Genomic DNA, 20,033 nt, shown 5'->3' with positions numbered 1-20,033 from the left:
AGTTAACATGACATTTGCAATGTGTTGATAGATGAACATATACTTGCCGACATACATACTGACATTTATGTAAATATTATATGATATGGTATAAAAATAATGAAAACACTACACAGCAGTTACAGATTGACAATTAAAAAATGGAATTCGAATTAAAAAAAAATAAAAAAAAATCAGCACAGAAATTGTTACAGAATTATTCAAGTGGAAAAAACAGGATTTTTTAAATTTAATAGAACAATTTACACAAAGTAGGATGCAAAAAATATTTTTAGAAGTCCACACTTATTAGTATGCTTTAAAAATCTCTTCCAGAAATACAAGCTAATAAGTCTGCTTCTCATAAAAAATCTACGCCCATAAATATGCTTTAGAAAATATTTACAAAATCAATTCTTATAAGTATGCTTCAGAAAATATTTTTTAAAAATCCATCCTTATAAATAGACTTCAAAAAAATTTTTTTTTAAATATTTTCCAAATTATACACGCTTATAAGTAAGCTTCAAAAAATATTTTTTAAAAATCCAACGTGATAAATAGACTTCAGAAAATATTTTCAAAAAATTTACGCTTAAAACTAAGCTTAATAATATTTTTAAAAAATCCACGCTTAAAAGTATGCTTCAAAAAATATTCTTTAACAATCCACGCTTATAAGTATTCTTTTGAAAAATCTTCAAAAATTATTTTTAAAAAATTGACGCTTATAAGTGGCTTCGAAAATATTTTTATAAAATCCACGCTTATAAGTAGGCTTCAAAAAATATTTTAAAAAATCCAAGCTTATAAGTAGGCTTAAAAAAATATTTTTAAAAATACACGCTTATAAGTAACATAAGTATGCATCAAAAAATATTTTTACGAAATCCACGCTTATAAGTAGGCTTCAAAAAATATTTTTATAAAATCCACGCTTATAAGTAGGCTTCAAAAATATTAAAACAAAATCCACGCTTATAAGTAACATAAGTATGCTCCAAAAAATATTTTTATAAAATCCACGCTTATAAGTAGGCTTCAAAAAATATTTTTATAAAATTCACGCTTACAAGTAGGCTTCAAAAAATATTTTTACGAAATCCACGCTTATAAGTATGCTTCAAAAAATATCGTTTGAAAAATCCACGCTTATAGGTATGCTTCAAAAAATATCTTTTGAAAAATCCACGCTTCAAAGAATATCTTTTGAAAAATCCACGCTTCAAAGAATATCTTTTGAAAAATCCACGCTTCAAAGAATATCTTTTGAAAAATCCACGCTTATAATTACGCTTCCAAAAATATGTTTTGAAAAATCCGCGCTAATAGGTATGCTTGAAAAATAATTTTAAAAAATCCACGCCTATAAGTAGGCTTCAAAAATTATTTTTAAAAAATCCACGCTTATAAGTAGGCTTCAAAAATTATTCTTACAAAAAAAAACACTTATAAGTAGGTTTAAAACATATTTAAAATAATCCACGCTTATAAGGAGGCTTTAAAAATATTTAAAAAAATCTACTCTTATAGTTAGACTTAAAAAATATTTTTAAAAGAATCCACGCTTATAGGTATGCTTCAAAAACTATCTTTTGAAAAATCCACGCTTATAGGTATGCTTCAAAAACTATCTTTTGAAAAATCCACGCTAATAGGTATGTTTCAAAAATTAATCTTACAAAAAACACATTTATAAGTAGGTTTTAAACATATTAAAAAAACCACACATATAAGGAAGCTTTAAAAATATTAAAAAATAAATCTACTTTTAAAACTTTAAAAAAAGACTTAAAAAATATTTTTAAAATAATTTACGCTTATAAGTAGGCTTCAAAATATAGTTTTAAATAATCCACGCTTTATAGTATGCTTTAAATAACATTTTTAAAAAGTCACGCTTATAAGTATGCTTCAAAAATATTTCTTAAAAATCTACGCCTCAAAGTAAGCTTAAAAAATATTTCAAAAATTCAGGCTTATAAGTATGCATCAAACAGTATTTTTTTAAATGACGCTTATAAGTATGCTTTAAAATATTTTTAATTCATAATTTTTATTTATTTCAAATATCAAAGTAAGCTTAAAAAATATTTCAAAAATATAATCTCATAAGTATGCTTCGAAAATTCAGGCTTATAAGTATGCTTCAAAATATATATTTTTTTTTAATCCGCGCTTATAAGTATGCTTTGAAATATTTTTTTAATGCACTTTTTCTATTTATTTCAAATATTTTTTCGATTTCAAAAATATTTCCAATTTGTTACCCCTCCCTCCACTCCGTTGTTCTTACTTAATTTATCATTGTTTTTGTTGTTTCTTTGTTTTCGTTTTTTTTTACATTCATGGAGTCAAGTAATCCTTAAAGTATGCAAAGAAGATTTATGAATGAAATCATCTATACAAGTTTTATTGTTGTTTTGTTTTCATCATCGTCATCTTGTACTTCTCTCTGTGTTGTTCTGCTTGAAAATAATTAGAAAAGATTTAAGGATTACATGCTATATTATTCTCAAGTTAGTTTTTTGCCCGTCCCTGTACCGCATCTCTCCCACCCACCCAAAAAAATGATGTTGACATTTATTTGTTGTGTCTTTGAACGGAGGAATGGAGTAGAAGACATCCATGCAAAATATGATTTCAAAACCCCCCAAGCATAATTCACATTTTATAAATAATATATCTTGCTTTACAAATCCCAGGATTTCATAGACAACAAGGGATTTGTACCGAAGATTTCTAAAACAACATATGTTTCCGCTGCAATATTTATGACACATGGGAATAAATAGAAGTAAAAAGAGAAGAAGAGAAAGAGAAATAAAGATATTTAGACATTTTATTTAATATAAGAAAATAGAAACAAAAATTAAAATAAAAAACATAGCATTCTTTAGGTCACCAATATTGCATATTTTTTGAATTTGGAATTTTATTTAATTAAAATTATTTTTTTTAATTAAAAAAGGCTCGGAAAAATATTTGTAAAAAATAGAAGTGAAAAGACATAGAGAAGGAGAAATACAGATATTTAGAAATATCATTTAATATAAGAAAATAGAAAAACAATTAAAATAAAAAAAAACATAGCATAATTTTAGGTCACCAGTATGTTGCATATATTTTGGAATACTCTGGAATTTTATTTAATTAAAAAATACTTTTTTTAAATAAAAAAGTCTCGGAAAAATATTTGTAAAAAATCCACACCTAAAAATATACCCTTAAAAATATTTTTAAAAATTACACCCCTAAAACTAGACCCTGAAATATCCACTTATTACTCATTGAAAAAATATTATTAAATTATCAACCCTTTGAAATATTCATTAAAAATATATATTTAAAAAATCCACACTCATATACAACCTTTCAAAAAGTCAGTAGCATACATTTAAGCTTTTGAAAAATCAAAATTAATTTCAAAACAGTAAGTTATTTAATATTAAATAACCATTTCCCACAAAACAAAATAAATTTTGTGATTTTTTTGCATAACTTCAGGCTTAAAATATATATTTAAAAAATCCCCACTCATACACAACCTTTCAAAAAGTCTGTAGCATACTTTTATGATTTTGAAAAACCGAAATTAATTTCAAAACAGAAAAATTATTTAATATTAAATAACCATTTCCCATAAACAATATATATATATTTTTTAATTTTTTGCATAACTTTAGGCTACCGAAAAATAATTAACTTTATGTTGCATACTTTTGAGCCATTTTGAAAATTTCATTTAAAATAGATTTAATATAAAAACACATGTTTTCCTCAACATAACTTTTATAAACGAAAATAAAATTTCTGGTTATCTGTATTTTTTGCATAACTTTAGGCAAAACAAAAATTTAACTTTAAGTTGCATACTTTTGGGATAAAGTTATTTATTCTATATATACACATAATACCACATTGCTTATGGCATTACTTTGATGAACACATCTTTTTGTTGTTGTTGTTTTTTTTTATTTTCTTTAGTTTATAAAGCCAAGCTTTCCGTTCTGAGTTTTGCATAAAAATGCAAGCATATTTTTAGGATGATGACTTTAGTGTTAACATTAAAAATATGCAACCACAAAACAAAAAAAAAAACAACAAATTGTTATTATTCCTTTTTAGCTTGTCCTCTTTTAACTATCTAGTAAATATATAGAAACAACTGCAACAACAACAACTAGTGCAGAACTAGTGCAATAACAACAATAGCAACAAAATTAAAATGCTTAAGGGCTTAGTAAACAATGAAACAGTTTAACACAAAATTTGCACTATGACAAGAGGGTCTCTCTTAATGTTTTTCGGGTGGTTTGGATGGTGGGTGGTTTGTTGTTATGATGTTGCAAAAATATATTGTTGTTGTTGTTTTGTGTAGTTTTTTTTTTGTGTTTTTTGGTTATTGTGGTTGGTCAACATTATTGTTGTGTGTTAGGGTACCAAAAAACAAAAAAGAACTCTGAAAATGTTTTTTTAAAAAATTTGTGTACAATGAATGTTTCAAAATTTGTTTAAAGAATAATAAGACTGGCGTGGATTTTTTAAAAATATTTTCTTCATGGTCTATCCAAGGCGTAGACTTTTTAAAAATATTTTTTTCAAGGTCTATCCATGGCGTAGATTTTTTCAGAATATTTTTTTCAAGGTCTATCCAAGGCGTAGATTTTTTAAAAATATTTTTTTCAAGGTCTATCCAAGGCGTAGATTTTTTAAAAATATTTTTTTTCAAGGTCTATCCAAGGCGTAGATTTTTAAGAATATTTTTCAAGGTCTATCCAAGGCTTAGATTTTTTAAAAATATTTTTTCAAGGTCTATCCAAGACGTAGATTTTTTAAAAATATTTTTTTCAAGTTCTATCCAAGGCGTAGATTTTTTAAAAATATTTTTTTTCATGTTCTATCCAAGGCGTAGATTTTTTAAAAATATTTTTTTCAAGTTCTATCCAAGGCGTAGATTTTTTAAAAATATTTTTTTCAAGGTCTATCCCAGGCGTAGATTTTTTAAAAATGCTTTTTTTCAAGGTCTATACAAGGCGTAGATTTTTTAAAAATATTTTTTTCAAGGTCTATCCGAGGCGTGGAAACCAATTTTCGAAGTGACCCAAGAAAAACCAAAGATATTTTCGTGTTCCAGGGACTCCAACTAAATAGAATTTGTACATTAGAACCCCTGAATATTTTTTTTTTTGTTTTGTAGCACAGTGGTTCAATAACCCTATGGTATAAGGTCTACTTTTTGGCGTGGATATTTAAACATACCTTAAGAACTATTTACAAGCCCGGTTTTATAATAAACATTTTTCAATGAATATTTTATGCAAGCGTATATTTTTATACCCTCCTCCATAGTATGGAGGGTATATTAATTTTGTTTTTCCGTTTGTAACTCATCGAAATAATCATTTCCGACCCAATATATATATATATATATATATATTCTTGATCAGCGTAAAATTCTAAGACGAAAATTCTAACGTAAAATTCTAAAGATGTCCCCCTGTCCGTCCGTCTGTTGTAATCACTCTAGCTTCTTAACGAGTTGAGATAGATCGCCAAAACTTTGCACAGAGACGTCTTTTGTATGCAGGCAGGTCAAGTTCGAAAATGGGCTATATCGGTCCACGTTTAGGCATAGATCCCATATAAGGGTACCCCCAATTTTCGGTATTTTCAGGTTCTTGAGCGCGTTTTTTCAACCGAATTCGCTGAAATTTAGTACTTTAGGTTTTTATTGGGTACAGAATATCACCATTTAAAAGTATAAATATGTTGTAAGGTCTATTTTTTGGCGTGGATATTTAAACATACTTTAAGAACTATTTACAAGAACTATTTTAAGGCCTTAGACGTTTTTTAAATATTGTAACATTTTTTACTTTTCAATTTTTTTTTTACAAAAATATAATTTTCAAATATTTTTCGAGGCCTACTTTCAGACTTGGATTTTTTTTCAAATATTTTTTAAGACTCCTTTTAGTTGTGGATTCTTTAAAACTAGTTTTCAAGGCCTACTTTCAATTGTGGATTCTTTAAAACTAGTTTTCGAGGTCTACATTCAGGCTTCAATCTTTAAAAAATATTTTTCGATGCCTACTTTCAGGCTTGGATTTTTTTCAAATATTTTTCTTTAAAACTAGTTTTCGAGGCCTACTATCAGGCTTGGATATTTTTCAAGACTCCTTTTAGTTGTGGATTTTTTAAAACTAGTTTTTGAGGCCTACATTCAATTGTGGATTCTTTAAAACTAGTTTTCGAGGCCTACGTTAAGGCTTGGATCTTTAAAAAATATTGGGTACAGCACCACTAAAAATTATAAATATCGGTCCAATTTTTCTGGTACCACCCATATAACGGTACCCCCAATTTTCAGTATTTTTGGGGTTTTAATCACATATTTCGACCGAATTGTCTGTAATTTAGTATTTTGAGTTCTTATTGGATAACAAAGCTCTCCACTAAAAACTATAAATTTTCGGTATTTTGAGGTTCTTAAGTTCCTGGAGGACATCGAGATAAAAAAAAAACTAGAAGGTGAGGTTCTAGAATCACTATATCGCCCCCGCATTTAGGTCTAGCCCCAATATAAAACCACCTACCGATTTAATATTTAGCGTGAAGGAAGGTATCGAAATACAAAACTAAACCAGTAAGGAAAGTCGTAAAGTCGGATGGGGTGGACTATATAATACCCATCATCACTTGGGATATATTAAACAGATGCATCCTAACAGACATCGCATTTTTGAAGGACCATTAAAATAAAATTCGATGAACTAAAATATGTTATCATTATCTAAATGTGAACCGACTTAGATCAATCTAATTTCAAGCAAAAATCAATCGGACATCCTTTGAGCTATGTCTGTATTTCTACAAAACGTAACTTCGTGTCATTCTATGCTCAATTCTGTACATTGTGCAAAATTGCATATCAATCTGACAAACATAAGGAGTTTGGTGCGCCATTTGCTTAAAATATATGCAAGCTATATTCAAATATGAATCGATTTCAACGAAACGTGGTTATACTAATTTCAGTATATTTTTTTCCTATCTGTCATATTTTGGGTCAATGGTGTATATAATTTCAATATGTTTTTTTCCTATCGGTCATATTTTGGATCAATGGTGTATCATTTGCATAAAATCGGACGATAATATATATAGGAGCTATATCCAAATCTGTACAGATTTCATCAAAACTTTTGTCCCAATCGGCTTAACTTTGGGTCTTTGGTGGACTATGAACCTAAAATCGGACGAAACTATATATAGGAGCTATATCTAAATATGGCCCTATTTTCCCACATTTTCAGTTGTACTCGTCCTAAGGCCACATAAATGAACTGCGCCATTGTTTACAATTTAAGACAGGCGGACGACAGACATGCAAAAATCGACTCAGGCAAGTGATTATGTGCATATTCTCCAAAGGAAACATGTGTATATTTCGTTTCCGATTGCCTGTAACAAAGGTATAATACCCTGTACCACTGTGTTATGGTTTGCAACAATCGATTGGTAGAATTATCGTTAGTTATAGGTCCACTTTTTGGTATGTTCCCTATATTTTCATTTCACGTAACTCTCAATATTCCTGTGGTGGAGGGTATGTAAAGTTCGGACCGGCCGAACTTAACGCTTTTTTCACTTGTTTTAAATTATTTTTTCACATGACTGCACAATTATTAAATTTATATTTTATTTACAAATATTTCCAAATACAAATTACAATATACCCATCCATCAAAATTGTATTAATTTAATATTATAAAATAACAACAACAACAAATACCCAAACATCAAAGTTCAGCGGTATTATTTTCATAAGCCTTTTATTTTGTAACTAACTGCGAACACAAAAATTTGATGTTCCAGAATAACGTAGTTGGTTGGTTGTTCACAAGCCCCTTACATCAAACACCACTCACACAAGAACATCCACGACTATTACAAAACAACAACAACAGCAACAAAAAGTAATATCAAAATGTTAACACTTTACATGTTTGATGCTATCATCTCGCACACCCAACCAAGGTATCATATGTAAAGTTCACTTTTTTCGGTCGTACGTTCTCCTAGGTGCGTGTGTGTGTGGGTTTGTCTGAGTAACAGTAGTTGTTGTAGTAGTAGTTGTTCATCATGGTTATATTTCAACATACCGCATCTCGACAAAATCCCTGTCTGTGTATGTTAGCAGCCTTGTTTAAAAAATCAACACACACGCACATACATAAATATATCTGTTACGATGGTGTATGTTTCTGCTGCGTGAGTATGTGTGTGTGTTTTAAGCTATAACAATGCATATCCGTTTCCATTGTTTTTTTTTTCAAATGTATGTGTATTTAAGTGTAAGTGATTCAAACACACATACACTCACACACATTTGAGCTTAAAAAAAGGTTACACACAGCCCTTGTTATATTACACGAACATGCTGAAACTGCGCCAGTGATATGGCTGGGGGATAAAAGGAAAGGAGTGAAAAAGATCACTATTTTATTTTCCATAAAAAAGTGAAAAGTTTTTTTCTTTCCAAACAAAAAAAGTTTTCATTTCATTTTTTCTCTTTCTCTCGGTAAGCAAATAAATGAAAAATACATTTTACAACAGCATATCCGATGTTGATGATGCTGCTGCTGCAACAACCAACTATTGTTGTTGTTGTTGGTTCCTGCTCCTGTTTCTGATTGCTACCGTTGTCCATGTAGTTGTTCCTGCTTTGTTGATATAGTTCGACATAGCAGCTACTTTTTGTGTGTGTGTTTTTTTTTTTTTTGCTTTTCTGCTTGGCTCTGTTATCTTTCGGATGTTCTATTCACCAACAGACACCCACACACACATATACTTGCTCATATTGCTTACACTATCTATTGAAGGTCATGATACAGCGGAAGTTGCCAAGCATTTATGGTTACGAAAATATTGTTGTTCATTGGCCATGTTTTATCTTTTTTGCGATAGATAGACTTGACCACCATCGTCTAACCATAAATCCATAATGGAAATAAATGGGCGGGGTTAGGTTTATATTTTTGGCTAATGTTTAGAGGCTTTCACATAGGAAGATGATTATAACGTGGAAATTGTTAATGATTTAAGGCCTTAGATTTTTTTTAAATATTGTGGTTTTGCATTCAGCGTTATTTGAAAAAAAATTAAAGTTTTTTTATTTTTTTTTTCAAGGACTATTTTTTAAAAATATTTTTCTTTTCTTTCAATTGTGAATTTTTTAAAACTATTTTTCGAGGCCTACATTCAGACTTGGATCTATAAAAAATATTTTTCGATGCCTACTTTCAGGCTTGGATTTTTTTCAAATATTTGTCAATACCTACTTTCAGTTGTGGATTTTTTAAAATCAGTTTTCGATGCCTACTTTCAATTGTGGATTTTTTAAAACTAGTTTTCGAGGCCTACATTCAGGCTTGGATCTTTAAAAAATATTTTTCGATGTCTACTTTTAAGGCTTGGATTTTTTTTTCAAATATTTTCAAGACCTACTTTCAGTTGTTGATTCTTTAAAACTAGTTTCCGAGGCCTACTTTCAATTGTGGATTTTTTAAAATTAGTTTTCGAGGCATACATTCCGGCTTGGATTTTTAAAAAATATTTTTCGAGGCCTAATTTCAGGCTTGGATTTTTTTCAGATATTTTTCAAGACCTACTTTTAGTTGTGAATTCTTTAAAACTTTTTTTCGTGGCCTACTTTTAATTGTAGATTCTTTAAAACTAGTTTTCGAGGCCTACATTCAGGCTCGGATCTTTAAAAAATATTTTTCGATGTCTACTTTCAGGCCTGGATTTTTTTCAAAAATTTTCAAGACCTACTTTTAGTTGTGGTTTCTTTAAAACTAGTTTTCGAGGCCCATTTTCAAGCTTGGATTTCTTTAAAACTAGTTTTCGAGGCCTACTTTCAGGCTTGACTTTTTTCAAGACTCCTTTTAATTGTGGAATCTTTAAAACTAGTTTTCGAGGCCTACTTTCAGGCTAGGATTATTTTATATATTTTTTCAAGACCTACTTTTAGTTGTAAATCTTTTAACAATCGTTTTTGCATCCTACTTTCAGGCTTGGATTTTTAAAAAATATTTTTCAAGACTTTTACTTTCAGACTTGTTATTTAAAAAAAATCCCGAGGCCTACTTTAAGCCCTGGATTTTTAAACAATTTTAAAAGTTGTTTGCATTGCTCTAATTTCGGGCGAGGAATTTTTCAAAACTAGTTATCAATGCCTAATTTCAGGCATGTATTTTTTTAATGCATGTTTTCAGGTGTGGATTCCTGAAAATGTTTTTCAAGGCCTATTTTCAGCCGTGCATTTTTTGTAAATACGTTTTGAACTATTTGATATTCACGTTTGATTTTTTTTTTTTTTTTGATTTTTTTGTACGGTAATGCAATTGTGTTTGTATGTGTGGCATACTTTAAGGGCGGTCCACCTGTTTACCTTGATTTTAATATGTGGCTGCCAAAACATTTGTGGTCTCTTGCTTCAGCCCATGATGGGTGGTTCGGTGGTTGACTATCTATCTATGATGAGAATATAATTTAAATTATGTCCTTTCACATATGCACTATCACCACCACCACCCTGCCATTGTGTGCTATTCATTATGGTGGGTTTAAGTGGTTCTCCTACCCCGCAAAAGGGAACATTAATGCAACTGATGTTTTCTGGCCATACATTACATCCTCGGCTACATGTTCCCCCCTTCCTACCTTCTCTCTCCCTCCTCTATTGCATATTTATTGTCTTTTGTGCTTGCCACATTGAGTTGATGATGATTTCCGAATGCATTCCATTAAGCACAACTTCCGCTTACATTCATTGCGGTCACAGTTGAACAAATGGCTATGAGAGACCGAAAGAGAAAACGAAAAAAAAAAATCGACAAAACGTAAATCGTTGGAGGAGAGAGGTGGTCAGAAAAAAAATAAAACGTAAAATTTGTAAAGCATGTGGTTCGGAGGGGTGAGCTGGAATCTATCCATTGATGATTACATGGAAAATGAAAAAAAAAATCTCTCATCCTTTCTTTGATTTTTATTTCTACCTCTGAAATGTCCTTGGTCAAAAATATACATCATCGATTTATATATGTGCAATGAGTATGGGTGTATGCGTGTGTGCTTGTGCCCCGGTCCATATATAATGGCCAAGTAGGTCGTTAAATATGAGTAGGAATGCATTTGAAGGCAAAGGCTGCCTGACGACTGGCTCACTGGCTCACAACATCCATGTCATATTGCCATAGAAGAAGAAGCTGTGGCACGGATTATGCTGGACCATTTATGGGTGAAAGGATGCTGCTGCTGTATGTACTCTGTGTTCCTATCGTCGTCTTTTCGTTTGGAGTTAATACGTGGCCATTTAAATGCATCACAGACTGACTGGCTTATAAAAGCGCGTTTGAAAATCAGTCTGCATTTATAATACACTTCACTTCATTCGACCATATGTTCGGACATCGGTTCGTGGCCATTGATCATATTTTTTGTCCATATAAAATATTGAAGCATGAAATTAAATTTTCTTTAAATAAAACATTAAATAATTATTTTTTTTAGAAGAAAATTTAAAAATGTTTCGAAGAAATTTTTGTTGAGCCCCTAAAAGTAGGCAGCATACTTTTATTTCAAGTTAAGGGGGACTATTACTAGATGTGGAGGTTTTAATATATTTTTTAAAAAGGTTTTACAGATTTTTTAAAAATTATTTTCAAAGCATACACCAAGGCGTAGATATTTTAAGAATAATTTTCAAAGCATACACCAAGGCGTAGATTTTTTAAAAATAATCTTCAAAGCATACACCAAGGCGTAGATTTTTTAAAAATAATCTTCAAAGCATACACCAAGGCGTAGATTTTTTAAAAATAATTTTCAAAGCATACACCAAGGCGTAGATTTTTTAAAAATAATTTTCAAAGCATACACCAAGGCGTAGATTTTTTAAAAATAATTTTCAAAGCATACACCAAGCCGTAGATTTTTTAAAAATAATTTTCAAAGCATACACCAAGGCGTGGATTTTTTAAAAATATTTTTCAATGCGTATACCAAGGCGTGGATTTTTTAAAAATATTTTTCAAAGCATACATCAAGGCGTAGATTTTTTAAAAATAGTTTTCAAAGCATACACCAAGGCGTAGATTTTTTAAAAATAATTTTCAAAGCATACACCAAGGCGTGGATTTTTTAAAAATATTTTTCAATGCGTATACCAAGGCGTGGATTTTTTAAAAATATTTTTCAATGCGTATACCAAGGCCTGGATTTTTTAAAAATAATTTTCAAAGCATACATCAAGGCGTAGATTTTTTAAAAATAGTTTTCAAAGCATACACCAAGGCGTAGATTTTTTAAAAATAATTTTCAAAGCATACACCAAGGCGTAGATTTTTTAAAAATAATTTTCAAAGCATACACCAAGGCTAAACACTGGGGTGGATTTTAATTTTTTATATGACATTATTATATGAATATATACAATTGTTGGGGCTAATAACCATAAAAACAATGACATATTTTGAAATGTCTACGCCACAGGCATAGCCGTGGGTGGTTGGGCGCCATTGTCATAAACAATGGATTGAAAAAGAAAAACTTATTAAAAAATCTAGTATCTGATGATGACATGATGAACAGGACATTTGTCCTTTTTGTAAGCATAAAGAGGACATCCCCCATATTTGTTGTTTTGTCAGGAAATTCCTTTGTTAAAAATCAGAGATTTTTTTTAATAATCATCACACAACAAAATGCAAATACAAATAGATACAGTGGACATACAGAAAACCGGGAATATGTCAAAAGAATTTAAAATTTTTTGAAAAAAAAATCTACAATGTCTCACTGTCATATCATATCATAACAAATTAGATAACATTAGATAAATGATTTTTAATATAGCCACAAAATATGTCATCTGCAAAACATCTAAGACCAGATCATTGTCCATTGTCTGCCACCACTACTTTATGGTTTGCATTGTCCATTAGCAATCCCCAACTTTGTCCGACCCACAATGTTGAGGGATTAGTGATTTTGGTTCGGACAATTTTCATAACAAACAAAAGAAAAGTTTTCACTATTACATTGAAAGTTTTTCTTTTGAAAATAAATGTGTTTGACATTAGCCTTTGATTAGTTCTAAGTCTATAATTGACCCGGAATAAAGTATACTTTTAGGGGCCGGAAAAATATGTGTCAAAAATTTCTATTTTGCCAAATAATTGATTACTTATTAGTTTTGAAAATTTGTGAAGGTTCCATCATCAAAAAGGCCAACAGTATATATCATATATAAACCATAATTTCCAATTAATCTCGGGCAAAACATAGAAAGACTTACACACGCCTCATAAAATGACATTTCATGTCCTGCCATCAAAAACGAGAACAAATTATGAGCGACGAACGTGCGTGTCTTTGTCGAACATGTTTAACAATGTGTGTGTGTGTGGTTCAGACGTTGTCTTATAAATATTTCATGACCCTCGGCTTTATATGCTATGCCTTCGGTCCATTAGGGTGACTGACTGGACGCGCCAGCCATTCGGTTCAATTATCAGGGCTTATATTTTGTTATGAGTTCATTCATTCATTTTGTTTTGATTGAATGCATGGACAATGAATGAAGTGTTAGGTTCAATCATCATCCCCTCCTCGACTCGGATGACTCGATGAGAAAATATCATCTGTTGGTGGTGCGGATTTTTTTCTTTTGAGGGTTCTCAAGCTTCAAATAATTATAGAGATTTTTTTGTTTGAAAAAAAGAGACAATGAATGCTTTGTTTGTGTGTGGCTTGAGGTTAAATCATGACAAAATTAATAATGCCTGAATGACATGTATTGTCAGTCTTGTTTTCTTTTCTTTTTTTTGTGATAATAAGGGCGTGTTCTCTTTATTAAAGTTTTAATAGAATGGAATATTTTTTGGGTATTTTTTCCTAAAAGTAGGCAATAGAATATAACCTAGAAATATTTTTTGTATCTATAAATGCATAACATCTTTCTCACAAATAATTTTAATATGGTAAAATTTAATAAAACACACTTGGCTCGGCCACCACTGAAAAAATGCTGCATACTTTTAGGTGTAAATCTATTTTCTTTGAAATAATAAAACAATATCTATATACATTTATGAAAATGTTCTTCTTATAACAGAGCTTCAGAAAATAGTTTTTTTCTAATCCACGCCTTCTGAAAATATATTTGAAAAAATGCACAAGTTGTAATAACCAACAAAAAATATTTTTAAAAAATCCAAGCCTTGTAAAAAGTCCTCAAAAAAATTAAAAATCCACGACTTGTGATAGACTTTCTAATATTTTTTTTTAAATCTAGCATGTGGATAGTCAGTCGTTCAAAATATGAGAATGGACCTAAAAAATTAAATTTAAATAAAATCTGCGCCTTGTAATAGGCCTTACAAAATACATTTAAAAAATGCAGGCCTTGTGGGAAGGCCACACAAATATTTTTAAAAAATCCAGGCTTTGTGAGAGGGCCACAAAAAATATATTTTTTTTAAAAAAGCATGCCTTTTTATATGCCCTCAAAAATATACTTTTTTAAATCCACGCCTTTTGATAGGCCCTCAAAATATTTATTAAAATCCACGCCCTCAATTTTTTTGAATCCACGCCTTTTGATGAGCCTTCTAAAATTTTTGTTAAAAAATCCAGGCATTGTGAGAGGGCCACACAAATATTTTTTTAAAAAACATGCCTTTTTATTTGACCTCAAAAATATACTTTTTTTTAAATCCACGCTTTTTGATAGGCCCTCAAAAATATTTGTTAAAATTTACGGCTTTTCATAGACTCTCAAAGAAAAATTTAAAAAAAAACTTCGCCTTGTGGAAGGTCTTTCAAAAGCTATAGACCCTAAAATATTTTTAAAATATTCAATACTTTCTATAGACTCTCAAAAAATATTTTTCAATCTTGCCAAATTTATACACAAACATTATTTTAAATATTTGTTGCCTACTTTTAGGATAAACTATTTCAAACACACAAAGACCTTCATTGTGGAAGGTCTTTCAAAAGCTATAGACCCTAGAAATATTTAAAAAAAAATCAATACTTGCTATAGACTCTCAAAAAATATTTTTCAACCTTGCCAAATTTATTCACAAACATTATTTTAAATATTTGTTGCCTACTTTTAGGATAAACTATTTCATACACATAAAGACGTTCATTGTGGAAGGTCTTTCAAAAGCTATAGACCCTAAAAAATTCAATACTTGCTATAGACTCTCAAAAAAATATTTTTCAACCTTGCCAAATTTTTACACAAACATTATTTTAAATATTTGTTGCCTACTTTTAGGATAAACTATTTCAAACACATAATTTGTATAAATATAATATTAAAAAATAAAATATATATATATATATATATATATATCATATTTTTTCATGTACATGAAATCATATAAATGTTGCCTACTTTTTTGGGATAACAAATTCACCCGTCATCAAATCTGAAATGAATGAAGCTCTCCTATATTAAATAATTCAAAAGAAATTAATACCAGAAAAAATCCTTCATTATTGTATTTTGTGAAATACCAAAAGTGATGAAAATATTGTTGCCTATCTTAAGGATGAAAATATTTATTATTTTGTTTCTGATTGCTTGGCCATTTCACAAAGAATTTTATTGAAATATATTTCCATATATATATTATTTACCAGCAAGCATTTTATTTTTAATATACAAAATATTTGTTCTCATTTACCAAAGAATATTGCCTACTTATAGGAGGTTTGGAAATTTGATGCATACTTATAGGAGGCTGTGTGAGGTTTCATTGTTCGTTATTCACTTTTTTTTGTTATTGTACAACAAAGAAAGCAACCAAAAAATGGAACATCACTTCCAATCAAATGGAAATATGAATGTGGAACTGTTTTTGAGCTTTGTTTCCTGGCCGTTAAAAGAAAGAGAAAGCTGGCTGGCTGTGGCTTGCTTTTTGATGTTGATACTGATGATTATTATTCGCCTTCTTAACAATTGTTTCTGTCTGTCTGACTAACTGCCTGCCATTCGTTCTTTTAGCATCTTCAATTTTCAAACAGTTCATTTACTTTATGACAGTGATACTTAAATTGTATGGGAAAATGAGGAATGAGGAGGAGGAGGGTAGGGGAAAGGATGGTGTATTTTTGAAGAAACAACAAAAACACTGAACCACTGACAACAATGATGACAAATATAAAGCTGAGCCCATATGTATAAAGATCCAGATTAAGATATAAGTGAAGATATGTCACACTGAGATATCACAAACCAAGTAGATGATGATGTGGCTGCTGCTGAATCTATTATACAGAAGATTACATGCATTTATGAGAATTTGTGCATGCTGACTTGGTCATATCGTACATATGTTTTATAAATAAAAATGTGAAATTAAAAATGTGAAGAAGAATGCTAAAGACGACTCAACCCTTATCAAGCTGAGTTTCATTTTGTAAAGACCAAATAACTGTCAAGCAAAGAATTAATCCCTCCTCAACCCAGCAGGATGAAACATTTTAGAAAAATCCTTTGTTCATTGATTTAACAACAGGATTAAGGGAAAGTGCTTTTAAAAAAATTCACGCCTATTTTTTTACATTTGAAGAACATTTAAAAAAACACCTTTGAAAAATATTTTTACAAAATTCATGCTTAATGGTAAAAATATTATATATATTTTTCTTCATCCTATAAATATGCAATAAAATAATTTTTTTATACCCTCCAGCATAGTATGGAGGGTATATTAATTTTGTTATTCCGTTTGTAACTCATCGAAATATTCATTTCCGACCCTATAATGTATATATATTCTTGATCAGGGTAAAATTCTAAGACGATCTAGCCATGTCCGTCGGTCTGTCCGTCCGTCCGTCTGTTGTAATCACACCATCTTTTGAAGGAATTGAGATAGGTTGCTGAAATTTTGCATAGGTTTGTCTTTTGTTTGCAGGCAGGTCAAGTTCGAAGATGGGATATATTGGTCCACGTTTAGGTATAGCTCCCATATAACAGTACCCCCCAATTTTCGTTATTTTGGGGTTCTTGAGCGCGTCTTTCAACCGAAACGCTGAAATTTGGTACATTGGGTTATTATTGGGTAGTAAATGTATCCACATACATTTTATTGGGTAGTAAATGTATCCACAGTATAAATATAGGTCCACTTTTTCTTGTAGCCCCCATATATCGGTACCTCCTACTTTTCAGTATTTTGGGGGTTTTTATTGTATTTTTCCACCGAATTGGTTGTAATTTAGTATTTTGAGTTCTTAATAGGTACCAAATCTTTCTACAAAAAATTATAAATATATGTCAATTTTTTCGGATATCCCCCATATAAGAGCACCCCAAATTTTCGGTATTTTCGGGTTCTTGATCGCGCTTTTCAATCGAATTCGCTGCAATTTGGTACATTGGGTTCATATTGGGTACCAAATAGCTCTACTAAAAATTAAAAATATCGGCCCACTTTTTCTGATAGCCCCCATAGAAGGGCACCCCAAATTTTCGGTATTTTGAGGTTCTTGAGTGCGATTTTCAACCGAATTCGCTGAAATTTGGTACATTGGGTTCTTATTGGGTACCAAATATCTCTACTAAAAATTATAAATATCGGCCCACTTTTTCTGATATAACGCACCCCCAATTTTCGGTATTTTGAGGTTCTTGAGCGCGCTTTTCAACCGAATTCGCTGCAATTTGGTACATTGGTTTCATATTGGGTACCAAATATCTCTACTAAAAATTATAAATATCGGCCCACTTTTTCTGGTAGCCCCCATATAAGGGTACCCCCCAAGTTTCGGTATTTTGAGGTTCTTGAGCGCGATTTTCAACCGAATTCCCTGAAATTTGGTACATTGGGTTCTTATTGGGTACCAAATATATCTACTAAAAATTATAAATATCGGTCCACTTTTTATTTCAAATACCTGTCAGTATAACTGTGGTGGAGGGTATCCAAAGTTCGGCCCGGCCGAATTTAACGCTTTTCACTTGTTCTCATTCAAACCCAACGCCCAATCATATTCTTTATTAAAAATATTTTTTAAACAATTTTCTTCTTTCATTTCTTTATTCAAAAATCCCAAAAAATATACTTTGCAAATTTTCGTAAAGTAATTTTTATTTGATTTCTTTTTCAAATAATTCACCAAGAAAAAATTTGCTTAAAAGGAACCTTGCGGAAACAAGCCATCAACTCTATGGTGCCCTATCTATCTTAATAAATTCAGGACGAAAAAATCGCTACAAATAAGAACACATGTTGATGAGACCGCCAAAACCGCATTGCAAATTAGTTTATGTTCTTGACAACATAATTCTACATTGAAAGAAAAAAAGAAAAAAAACTAGGCAAAGGAAAGCAAGGCTGGCAGACAGACCACCCGCGATTTCAAAACCCAAAGAAGAAGAAGAAGAAGCAAAAAACACCCAAACGTAGTATCAAGTTGGCAAACGAACGAAATGGAATAAATGAATATATGTCGCTTTTAGTGTAACAACAGCAACAAACCCCCTCCACAGCAAAAAGCATTGCATATTTTAAGGCGTATGTTTTTTATTCTCATTTTTAAAGGACTCAGAGCAGAATATGCATTTTATTTCTTTTTTGAAAACGAAGAAACGAAACGACAAAGCATTTTGCCAAAACTGAATATAAATGAAATGACACACCTAAATTTGGGTTTCCCCAAAATAGTTTTTTCCTCGTAAACGATTTGACTTTCCAAGTGAAATTAAATAAAGTAAAACTATAAATTTTAGAGTCTTAAAAAAGCGGAGTTCGTTACACTACTTCTTAGAGGCAAGAAATATGAAGACTAGCATTTTCATGTTATTTTTTTATTATGGATCTTCTTCGCTCTCCTTCGGGCTTAGTATTTAAATATTTCTGTTTTCAATGTACTTGTGTGGGTGTGATTTTGCGAATACAAAAGCCATAGAAAGATAGGCAGCAAAACCAAGAAACGAACGAATGAAAAAAACATGACATGGACAGTTTACTTTGAAATACAACCCCTACAGATAAAGGCAACACCAATAACGAAAAAAAGTAAAAAAAATCTGTTAGCTTGTCCAAACCATTGCCATGAAGATTTGGTTGGTTTTCATTTTTATGCCTCCAAGTTATAAAACATAATTTTCTATCATGGCTTTTTATTTTAAAGGAAATGCCTTTAAGGGTTTTTGTAACAACGTCGTGTAATGGCGGTTTGTGGTTTTCTAGCTGGTTTTCGGGGTTTGTACAATTTTTTTTCTATATATATTTTACATTTTTTATCTAAACTAAATAGAAAATGACAAGAACATAAGTAGCGGAAAATTGGGAATAAATATTTTTTTCGTTCATTGCGAAAGGAAGCGAAAATTTTGAAATATTCCGTTTTAATGAATTAATAGCGGGAGGTAGATAATTTAATGATTTTTTTAAGAATAATTAAATTTCTTTATTTTATATCTTCGGAAAATATTACAATTTAATAAAATGTCGTGATGAGGAGTTTTTACAAATATTTTTGGAGGTTTCATTTTTTTTAAAATATTCTTAGAAGGTTTCTAAAGACGTTGATTTTTTTAAAATGCTTTTTAAGGGTCTGTAAAAAGGCGTGGATTTTTTTTTAATATTTTTAGAGGGCCTATAAGGAGTGGCATTTATTAAAAATAGTTTTCAAGACTATCCCAAAGTGGTACATTCTTTAACAATATTTGTTCAAGACTATCATACTGCGTGTATTTTTTAAAAATAGCTTTTCAAGACTTTCATAAGGCGTGGATTTTTTTAAAAATGTGTGGTTTTTGTTAAATAGGTTTTCAAGACTATCAGGCGTGGATTTTTAAAAATATTTTTTCAATGGCCATCATCAGGCGTGGATTATTAAAAATATTTTTTCAAGACCCAGGCAAGGCGTGGATTATTAAAAATATTTTTTACGGCCCAGGCAAGGCGTGGATTATTAAAAATATTTTTTCGAAGACCATCAGTAAATAATACTTT

The sequence above is a fragment of the Musca vetustissima genome, unplaced genomic scaffold (assembly GCF_032173495.1).
Source record: "Musca vetustissima isolate MV318-11 ecotype Yass unplaced genomic scaffold, APGP_CSIRO_Mvet_v1 utg978, whole genome shotgun sequence".
Classification (NCBI taxonomy): domain Eukaryota; kingdom Metazoa; phylum Arthropoda; class Insecta; order Diptera; family Muscidae; genus Musca; species Musca vetustissima.
This window is presented reverse-complemented; position numbering follows the sequence as displayed.